We start from the raw sequence: 11,400 nt of genomic DNA, 5'->3' as shown, positions 1-11,400 counted from the left end.
TTGTCTGGGTATTTAAAATCTGTTGATCGTTGGTCGTGTTCGGTTTAGTTGAAGTGGCGATTGTATTGTCTACGGTTTCCTCTTCTTCGCTGAATACGATGATTTCATCTCGAAAGTTGTGAAATTCTGTAGGTTTTATCCTGAGTAGTTTCTTTGCTTCTTTTCTTAAAGACGAATCACGTAAACCATTAGCGAATTTCTCACACAAAGTAAGGTGTTTGTTCGGAAAAACACTACTGTCCTTTCTGACTACATTTTGGTATAACTCCAGTAATGCGTACGAATAATGTCAAATTGTTTCTGAATCCTGTTGATTTCTCTCAAAGAATTTCTGTTGTAACGAGGTAACTGATTCCGGGTTGCCAAATGCCGAACGGAGACAGTCTAATATGGCGTACGGGTCCTGCCGAATATCTGGGCGGAATTTAACTTCTTCTTTTGCCTGGCCTTCTAAGTGTGAATAGATAAGGTCTACTTTCTGCAAATCTTTCGAGCTGAGAATACAATTTCAATTTCATCTATCCAATCATCAGTAGAAACATCGGATTTTGACATAGGGCGGCCACAAAAAGTCTTTAATTTTCTTGTTTCAGGTATAAAAGTTTGTTTTTCAATAACTTGTTTTGATTGTGATCTGTGTTTTGCTTCTAATAGTTCGATTTCTAATTCATGAACACGATGTTGCAATTCCGCTTTCTTCATGGTGACAAAATAATGGTAATAACAGTACTCACGAACACAATTCACTCCGCGGAAAGTATAAGGACTTTAACACAGGACATCATTCAGCGTGATATTTTCTCACTGCCACAATAGAAAGTTCTTTCTGATACTTAGCTGCATATTTGGAAAATAAATTCCTACGGTGGTCAATGCTTGAAGATGGTTTCTCGCAGCGCCATGTGTAACCGAGCAGTAAGGAAATCCAAAAGACAGCCGTTTTGTTTAACAGATTTATTAAACGTTTTAAAGCATTGACCTATAAACAATGAAAACTACATTAGACAAAATACAATTTTACATGTACATTCAATATGTTTTAGTTTCGATAATTCGTTGATAAAAATGCAACCGTTATTTCAGTATTCATTTATATGGTAAAACATGTTTTGTAGCAATTTAATATTAGAACTTACAAACAAGTTTCAGAAATTACAATGGCAAGATTAACTGCAAAAATACGATAAAGTATAACCCTTGCAATTAAAATAATATGCCCTAATCACTATCATGGTAGTAAAGAAATATATAACTAAATATAACATTAACCTACCACAAGATGCAGCTGATATACACTGGATTGTCCGACGTCGTTTAAAATGAAATACTGCCCAATTGGACTTAGGTTGAACGGTTACTTATACTAATAGAGAATCAAATTTATTGGATAATAATATGAACCAATGAAATTAAAGAACCATACGCGCGCAATAAAACTTTAGATGAATAATATTTAAGAATATACTGCACAAAACGAAAATAGAAAATCCAAAAACGAATAAATACATATGAAATAGATAGTAATAAATCTGTTCTACCACGTATATATAAATACCGCTGGAAAAGTTGGGCATAGTAAACTTAGACCCCAAAATAATTAGTTTATCTAGAAAGACCTTTTCCAAAGAAGAAATTGAAGTATTAGAAATAGGTTTCAAATTCACACCAACACCAAACCCAGACAATCAAACCTTAGAAAAGGACATAAATTAATTTTGTCGAAAACTACGTTTACGTGAATTTTTTGGACGGGGTGAGAATTTTAATGATTGTATAGTTCAAAACAAAAAAGGAACAACAATACAAAAAGGTCGAAACAAACATTTTGATGAGTACATTGATAGCCTGAAAACAACAAAATCTTCATTGAAAAACAGAAATCATGTGAAACATAATTTAAACGTCAAACAGAAGAAAGCTCTGCAAAACTTACAAAATGAAGATACAATCATTCTCAAAGAAGCCGATAAAGGAGGAGCAATTGTGTGTATGGACAAAAAGTTTTACAAAACCCTTGTTCTTCAACATCTAAGTGACGACAACCTTTATGTAAAATTACCAGAAAATCCCGACAAGAAAATCATGAGAGATTTGAAACACCTATGCAAAAAACATGAACATTTATTGAAAGATAAGGAACTGGACTATCTTACAAATTTTGAAATGAAAACTAGTAATTTTTATGGACTTCCTAAAATACATAAAAGTAATCATATTAAAACCGCTATCAAAGATCAGAATCAAGCATATATTACTCCTAACCCTAACCCTAACCCTAACCCTGAACCCTTAGATCTGAAGCTTCGACCAATTGTTGCAGGCCCATCATGCCCAACACATCGACTGAGCAACTTTGTGGACATTTTACTTAAGAATATATGTGAAAAAGTCCCTAGTTACATTCGGGATAGCATGGATTTCATCAACAAAATTCCTGAAACAACAGCCCCAAATTCTCTTCTAGTAACATTTGATGTTACTAGTTTATATACAAATATTCCTCATGATTGTGGATTACAAGCTATAAAGTTTTGGATAGATAAACACCCAGAGCTTATTCCGAGAGACTTTTCACCATGCAGACTTCATTTTAGATTCAATACAGTTTATTTTGGAAAACAATACGTTTCATTTTGATGGAGATTTTTTCAAACAAATCAAGTGAACTGCAATGGGGACAAAAATGGCGCCCACCTACAGTATTTTAGTAATGGGATATTTTGAAGAAATTTTGTATCAAAAAGTTGAAAAGGAACTAAACCAAAAAATTAGTGAACACCTTAAACATTCCTGGAAACGATATTTAGACGACTGCTTCATTTTCTGGGAAGAATCCGAGGAAGATCTTCATGAATTTCACAGTTTTCTTAACACTTTAAATCCAAATATTCAATTCCCCATGGAATTCAGTGATTGTTCTTTTTCATTTCTTGATATTATGGTTTTAAAAAACCAATCAAAAATTTCAACATTTTAAATCCTGTCACCCTACGCACACCAAAAGAAATATCCCGTACAATTTATCAAGAAGAATTTGCATTATTGTTAGTGAAGAAACAACGAAAGATCAAAGATTGATGGAATTGAAAATGTATCTAAGTGCTCAAAATTATCCCGAAAAACTAATAGATTCGGCCATAGAAGAAGCAAAGAAAAAACCACAGGATATACTCAGAACAACCAGAAAAAAGGAAAAAGATCCATTTTTAATTCCTTTTGTTACAACTTACAATCCCAAACATTTTAATATATTTCAAGAAGCAAAAAAGAATTTTTCTATCATTGAGTGGGATCAAGAACTTCAACAACTAATTAAAAAATCTGACCTACTCCATAGCCAAAGACAACCACCAAATCTGAAGAAAATATTAACAAGAGCAAAATTTCATTCAACACCAGAAAAATATGTTGTTTCCAAATGCGGAGATTCAAGGTGCGGCACGTGTTCTTATCTAAAGACAGGAGATTCGATTTCTTTTAAATGTGGCAAGACTTTTTATGTTAATGAAAATATGTCGTGTAAATCCAAAAATCTGCTTTACTGTATTACATGTAACCACTGTGGTGAAGATTACATCGGCCAAACCGGAACACAACTTACCGCCCGCATGCGCGTCCATCGCCAACAGATCAATAATCCCAGTACCAGAAACACCCCATGCAGTGAACATTTTGACAGATGTGCTAAGGGAGATTATAAAGTATTCCCATTTTATAAACTTAAAACCGATTCAACCGCCATGAGACTTGTGAAAGAATACTATTTCATTAAATTATTTTCCCTTACTTAACAAACATTAAATATCTGTATATATAATCATCTTTATTCTAGCCAGTCTTTGTATTTGTAAATTTATTGATGTCGTTATGATCATATTTTGTCTAATTCAGTTTCCCCGAACTTTAACGTTTTATATTGAATTATGACGTCATGGAGTTATTCCTTCCCTGAAAAGACTCTCGTTACATCATGACGTCATAGCAAACGTTTCTAAGGAAAACAAGTTCATAACTTATGTACATTCACCTGAAGAAGAATGTAAATCCAGAAAGCGCTAGTGAATAGAAACTTTGGAACTGTTCATTTTCTTTTTCTTTTTTGATTATTTATACTGTGTGATATCACTTTCAATCAATTTGGATTTTATATATACATGTATATATATATATATATATATATATATATATATATATATATATATATATATATATATATATATATATATATATGTATATATATATATATATATATATATATATATATATATATATATATATATATATATATATATATATTAACAGTGTTTTAAAAGTTTTTATTATATATATATATATATATATATATATATATATATATATATATATATATATATATATATATAGATAAAAATTAAATAAGAAAACACGAAAAACGTTCAATATAGCTTAAGCGCTTTCATTTTAAAATCTTCAAAAGCTATATAATGGTAACAAATGGCAATAAACAGTTTAAAATATTTCCATTTTACAAACTGTTGAGTGACAGTAATGTACAAAGAAGAGAAAAAGAAAAACATTTCATCCGTATTTTTAAACCCAAATTGAACTGTTTGTAATAATAATGTATTGAATTGTATGTTATCTACTATGTTGCAAATTATATTTTTTTCCGATAAATCTAGCTATGACGTCATAATAGACATTGCCGTTCAACGTTCAAGTTTTTTGACGTCACGTTACTATGTTACCATTATATAGCTTCTGAAGATTTTAAAATGAAAGCGCTTAAGCTATATTGAACGTTTTTCGTGTTTTCTTATTTAATTTTTATCTATAACTCGCCGACCACTGTGGATTTTATTGTGTTTCAATATATATATATATATATATATATATATATATATATATATATATATATATATATATATATATATATATAATCCAAAATGAGTAAAGTTAATCCACACAAGTATTAAATAATAAAAAATAACAGAAAGCCGATTCAAAACTCTACCGGTTTCATTATAATCTTCAGGAGTTTGAACAATCACCATAGATACATAAGTACATACATTTCAAATGATCATTGTGACGTCATATAACATCAAGTATATGTTGCGCTTTTCAGAGTTCATTATGACGTCATAGTATAAGCGTTTTGTAATAGTACGGGAAAAACATATAATATATTCAAATATTATATAATTGTACAAGAAAAACATAAAATATATTCAAACATTCATAATTATAATGCATTCAGTTTTGGTTTATATAATGAAATGAAATGTTTTTCTTTTGTTTCGCGCTCTTTTTCGGTTGTTATTTTATAAAATTTATAGCACATTTATAACACATTGTATTGTTATTTTAAAAACGTCTGAAGATTGAATGAAAGCGCTAACGTTTTACTCTGTGTTGTCTTTCATTTATCATATATATATATATATATATATATATATATATATATATATATATATATATATAGATAGATAGATAGATAGATAGATAGATAGATAGATAGATAGATAGATAGATATAGATAGATATAGATATAGATATATATATATATATATATATATATATAATCTAAAAGCATCTACCAATAAGACCACACATTTTACATATAGAGAATAATCTACTACAACACGAATTTAGTCGGTAACTGAACACCAGACATTAAATTCTGCACAGGAAGATACTATACAAGATAACTTATGTCACAGAATATCCTACAACATGACTGTGGCTGGTAACTTAATTCCAGACCGTCAACTCTGCAGGGATTATTAAGTTGATGGCTTCATCTTGTATAGGCGCCGTCTCCTATGAACGCAGGGTGTTTATATCTCCTCCACCGGGTTTCATGTAGGGTGAATGAATTAGTCTCAAGGAGAATACGATTCATAGGGACTGTTCTTAGGCCGGAAATCTGGTCCAAACTGAAACTTTCCACAGCACCTGTAAAGCCGAAGTACACGTTCGAGAAATAGTCCATCCACAGCTTAACAAGTTCCTGATCTCCCGTGAAACAATGAAAATGAATAGGCTGGTCCGGATCACACATCCTCTGAAGTATATGTATACATCGGGAGTGAACATCCATTCCAATCCTATCTGAAGATATCCCACGCAGGTGGAGCACCAAAACTTTGTCCTTGCGAATAATGGTAAGCACCTGCCGGAAAGCTTCTTCTTGGCGTCTCCAGAGTTTGACGGGAACAGTACGGTCAAGACCAACTTCTCCAAATGCAACGACGTACGGGGAACACAGCAGATCTTTCATATGGAGCAAAGTTCTAGAAGTCAAATCCTGGAAGTGTTTAGGATGCACACCCACAGCAACTCCCCAGGGACTAACCGAAACTGTCTCTGGATGGGAAGCGGGTTCACTGTAAACAATCACACCGCCGGTGACCTTCACATCCAGTCGAGGACGGCCAATTCCTGATTCAGTATGTCTACGTACATCCTCTACCGACTTTCCAGACGACCTTCTCCATATACGATTACACGTACGGTCAAGGTGAAAATGGCTATCGAATGCTTCATGTTGTATAGATTCACTGGCATCTCTGTCATATGGCACATAATCACAGACTGTTTCTGTTGAAGAGTTTATATCAGAGCCACTTGTTCACGCTGCTCAGGTTGCAAAGCTGATATCAATACTACTAAACATCTCCAGTGAATGAATACAGGCGGTGAGTTAACTGAAGCCACAGTAAAACCTTCTGAAGGTTCTTCCCAGTTCTGATGGTCACATAATCTCCTAATACACGCGACTGTATCCGGATGAAGAGTAGTTTCCTGAGGAATCTGATGTGTCTGGTTGACGTTATCTACTGCTGTGAACACACTAGCATCATGTCCAACAACGATCCTAACCAAAGACTTCAGTGCTGTGAACTGTAGTTTGCATAACTGAGACTCCTCCATAGAGCGAATCGGTTTCAGATCACTGAATATCCTAGGAAGGTGGGACTGTTGAACATGACGCTTGATCTTTCTGTTCTTAACATTGCAGCCAGGAAATGGGCACCACTGAAAGTTCACAGGAGGCCTCACGACTGTCACCTGAATTTCCGGGGATAAACGAGCACGCTTGTCAACAGTCTGGGAATAGTAATTCTGCTGAACATGTCGCAGGGGTAATCTTCGCTTCTTTGATATATATATAATGGTCACTTGAGTTGCGATACATATATCAGTTATCGCTACAACAAGAACACCATCATATCTTAACTTTTAAAAAAGATCTTAATTTCTATAAATTGTCTTGTATTGGACAGGGTAAGTATTTTCATTATGATGACCAGGTGAAAACAGATCAGGGTCAATAGCCGTCATTCTTCTGACGATTGTCTGCATGTCTGTCCTCAGAGATCCAATGTGGTTCTCCATTGTGGACAGACGCTGAAGAACATCATCGTAATGATGTACATTGTCTGTGGCTCCATTCTGTGCTGTTGTAGTGGCTTTTTCTCCATCAGACATCTCTTTTCTCTTTCCATAAAACAGATCTGTGTCAAGGTCACCAGAACTCCATATATACAGTGATGACTCATGGTCTTCATGAAGGCTAGGGTCACATTGGATTGATCTTGCACCTGTTGCAGTAATGGAGTATGCTGATGTGACTGTGTTTGTTGCAGGGTCTCATGGTTTGACTCATGCACATCATTACATAATGGTGACATGTTATGCTCTGAATGTGCATGAGTTCTGTGACTGGAATTGGCAAAGTCATGCACAGAACTCTTGACATTAGATGGTTCAAAACCTCTTGATGCCTGAGCTGTGACATTACTTGTGTCAAGTCCTGATGCTCCATAATTCTGAGCAGAACCCTGGACATTTGACGATACCGAACCGTCCAATGCCTGGACTGTTTCAGAATTAGGAAATGTCTCTGTAATGACCATTTGACATGATAGGACCTACTAATGGATATGCACTATGTGCACACTCATCCCCTCACTAATAGTTTCACTGATCACTGGAGTTTGTTCCATATTGATTGTAGTTACACTGTACATTTACAAATTTATTTAAACTGAGCAATTGATGTTAAATTGCTTCATGATTGCTAAACTGCTTGTGACACCGGCAAAATTATACTCTAATTCAAATGCTAAAGAATAACCCAAACTTTAATTCAAAAAGCTTAAATTATTCAAACTCCTAAAAAAAACTTAATTGTTTCAGACAATAAACTTAATTGTTCGAGAAAAAATATATTATATTATATTATTATATAATGTTAGTCCTCTAATAGCACTACATGTGTATGAATTGATGACATAAGTCTTCTAACAGCGCTACAGGTATAAATTGATTATGTTAGGCCATTAATAGAAAAACGTGTATCAATTGAGGATGTAAGCTAGATAATAGCACTTCATTAATGATTTGATGATAAGAGTTGTCTAACATCACTTGTATGAATTGATGATGTTATTTGGCCAAAAGTGCTACATGTATGAATGTTGGCTAGTAGCTCTACATGTATGAATAAATGATGTTAGTTATTTAATAGTGCTTCATGTATGAATTGATGAGGTTATTTGGCCAATAGTGAAACATGTACATACATGAATTAATGATCATAGTTGTCTTAAATTGCTACATGTTTAAACTGATGATGTTATTTGGCAAATAGTGATTCATGTATGAATTGATGTTGTTTGGTTATTAGTGCTATATGTATGAATCAATGATGTTATTTAGCTTTTAATGCAACATGTATGAATGATGATAATAGTTGTTTAATAGCACTACATGTATGAATTTATGATTTTATTTGACTAAAAGATAAGTGCTACATGTGTGAATTGTTGGTGTTTGGTTATTAGTGCTACATGTATAAATTGATGGTAATACATGTATTTGTCTAATAGTGTTACATGTATGAATTGAAAATAGATGTCTTATAAGGCTACATGTATAAATTAATGATTTTATTTGACTAATAGCACTACATGTATGAATTGATGTTGTTATTTGGCCAAAAGTGATACATATATTAATTGATAATAGTTGTCCACTATTGCTACATGTATAAGTTGATGATTTTACTTGACTTATAGCACTACATGTATTATTGATGATGTTATTCGGCTAATAGGAATACATGTATTAATTGATGATGATAGCTTTCTAAATTTAAATTAATTGCACATCTCTGTCTTTTTTTCGTAAGTTACTGAATAATGAATATTTCAATTCACAAATTTTTTTTATCTTTTTTTCTGAAATTAAAATTCTCTATCCGATGTATTAATTGAAGGTTGAAATTTGGTTGTATTGCATATTTTATTTCATAGCTTTGTAAACAATGGCTATTCATATTTCATGAAAATAACTGCAATAATTTGGTCTTTGCTTTTTGCTCCATTTGAAGAAAAGGCTCATTACAAGTATCTCTTATAAATGAGTGTTACATGTAGGCTTTTCATGAGTTTTTTTTTCATATCAGGTGGTTATATGTACATTTTGAAGTTTATAACTGTAACAAATAGTTCATGAATATTAAACAGGTTATTTATTAAGTTAAAGATTGTTATTTGCTGTGTTCTTCTCAGATATCATCTTGACAATATCCTAATGTTGTAAACTCTGCTCAAAAATAAAAATGTATATGATAAAAAAAATTGTTTGATATGTACACTCAGAGCGGGAGTCAAACTCATGACTTACAGATTAGTAGTACACCCTCTAACCCACTGTGCGTCGCTGTTAGGTGACAAACTTAATGGTCCAAGTTACCTTTCAATTGCAGCCCCCCCCCCCCCTCGACTGAGGGCAATTCATAGTAATTCTGTGTGTTTAATTTTTAAGACTTTTTAATTCTCCATTACTACTTGTTTTATTTGGCAAGGAAAATCTAAATAATTATGTAATAGCATTTTTTCTTACCCTAGATAATAGTGCACCATGTCCAACCCCACCCCCCAAAATTCCACTGAATTTTATTTGCAACCAAATTCCCTCAACCAGATTAAAGACAAGTAAAGACCATATAAGCTGACAAAATATTATATCAATTGATGCGTTTCTTGGGCAGTTATGCCTGTTTTACTAGTACAAATAGGTCAATTTAGGTAAAGGCCCACATATCTTTGTGTATTGTGTTTAGAAATTTAAATTCCTTATTATTTAGAATAACTATGGGTTTTTACAATGTAAAGAAATGAGCTTCATTCAATTGCAGTGTGTAATATTTCCAGTAAACTAAAAAGAATTGTATGCTGTCCAATTTTTTAAAAAATCTATAAATAAAACAAGGGGAAACCCAAGTGCAATCCGTTTCCATAGTTACTGATGTAAGGTAATAAAAAGCCTTCTCATTATAATCAAGTTAGGTTATCATGAGTTTCTGTGCCAAGTCTAATGAAATTTCGATATACTTCCATTGATAGCCATTTGCATGGTTCTATCGTAGACTGCCTCTTTAAAAATAGCCAGCGCAGCTCGCCGGGGCGCAGCGCCGGAGCGAAGCGGGCTCTACCGGCAAGGCATGTGGGAATAGAAAATTCGGACTATTTGCACATTCATTCAACGGATTTTTTTTGGCGTCAGTAAATTTAATCGTCCCAGTAGTTCCCTGTAATCATGGCAATTTTTATCACTTCACACTCTCACGAGAATCAGCAAGACAATATACGACATACAGTCAGTGCTACCTCTAAAGTTCACTTCAGTACACTCTCAATCAAAAATAATCGAGTGACGTCACAAAGATTTACCCATTGATCCGATAGATTTTTTCGGCGTCAGTAAATTTGACCCACAATTCATAGTACCAATGGTTTCCAACCTCACGTTCTCGCGAGAATCAAAGTAAAACTTTTGAGAAGCATAATATGTATTACGGTGCGACCGTTGGGGCGAGCGCAGCAGGTGATTAAAAAATGAATTATGATAAATCAATAAAAATAAAAGTAGTGACGTAAAGTAAATGAATTTGAATGCAAAATAAAAACATACCTATTTTTTCCAGTAAATTTTCATTATTCAAAATTCATAATTTTTTTTATTTATTTATATACTGGTCGCACGCCAGTATAGAATTTATCTCAGATAAAATGTTGTTGAATAATATTTTTCTTAAACTTACATATAAAAATTGAATTATCAAAGAGCCCCCCCTCCCCCGTTTAAAAAAAAAATCAAATCTACGTATAAAAAAAATTGTTGACCATATAAGGAAAATGGACCCCCCGGGAGCATGTATTAGATAAAGTGAAAATTAAAATAGTGAAAATAAAGACACTTTTGAGCAGCTAAAGAGCTAAAGGCATACTACGCACCCCCCATTCCTCACCCCGATTAGAATTTTCCTGATTTTGAGAATTTTTTTTCTTTTTGCTTGTGAAGATTTTTTGAATGATGTTGCCCGCCCCTTTTTTTAAAACGTTCCTG

General features: G+C 33.1%; 1 pseudogene; it reads right to left on the bottom strand.

Annotated features, from left to right (window-relative positions):
- Window positions 1–5,779: 5,779 nt before the first annotated feature.
- LOC128190746 (uncharacterized) lies at window positions 5,780–7,473 on the bottom strand (annotated as a pseudogene).
- Window positions 7,474–11,400: the final 3,927 nt, after the last annotated feature.

The sequence above is a fragment of the Crassostrea angulata genome, chromosome 6, assembly GCF_025612915.1.
Source record: "Crassostrea angulata isolate pt1a10 chromosome 6, ASM2561291v2, whole genome shotgun sequence".
Taxonomy (NCBI): Eukaryota; Metazoa; Mollusca; class Bivalvia; order Ostreida; family Ostreidae; genus Magallana; species Magallana angulata.
The sequence above is the reverse complement of the archived record's forward strand: the minus strand, read 5'-3'. Positions and strand labels throughout refer to the sequence as shown.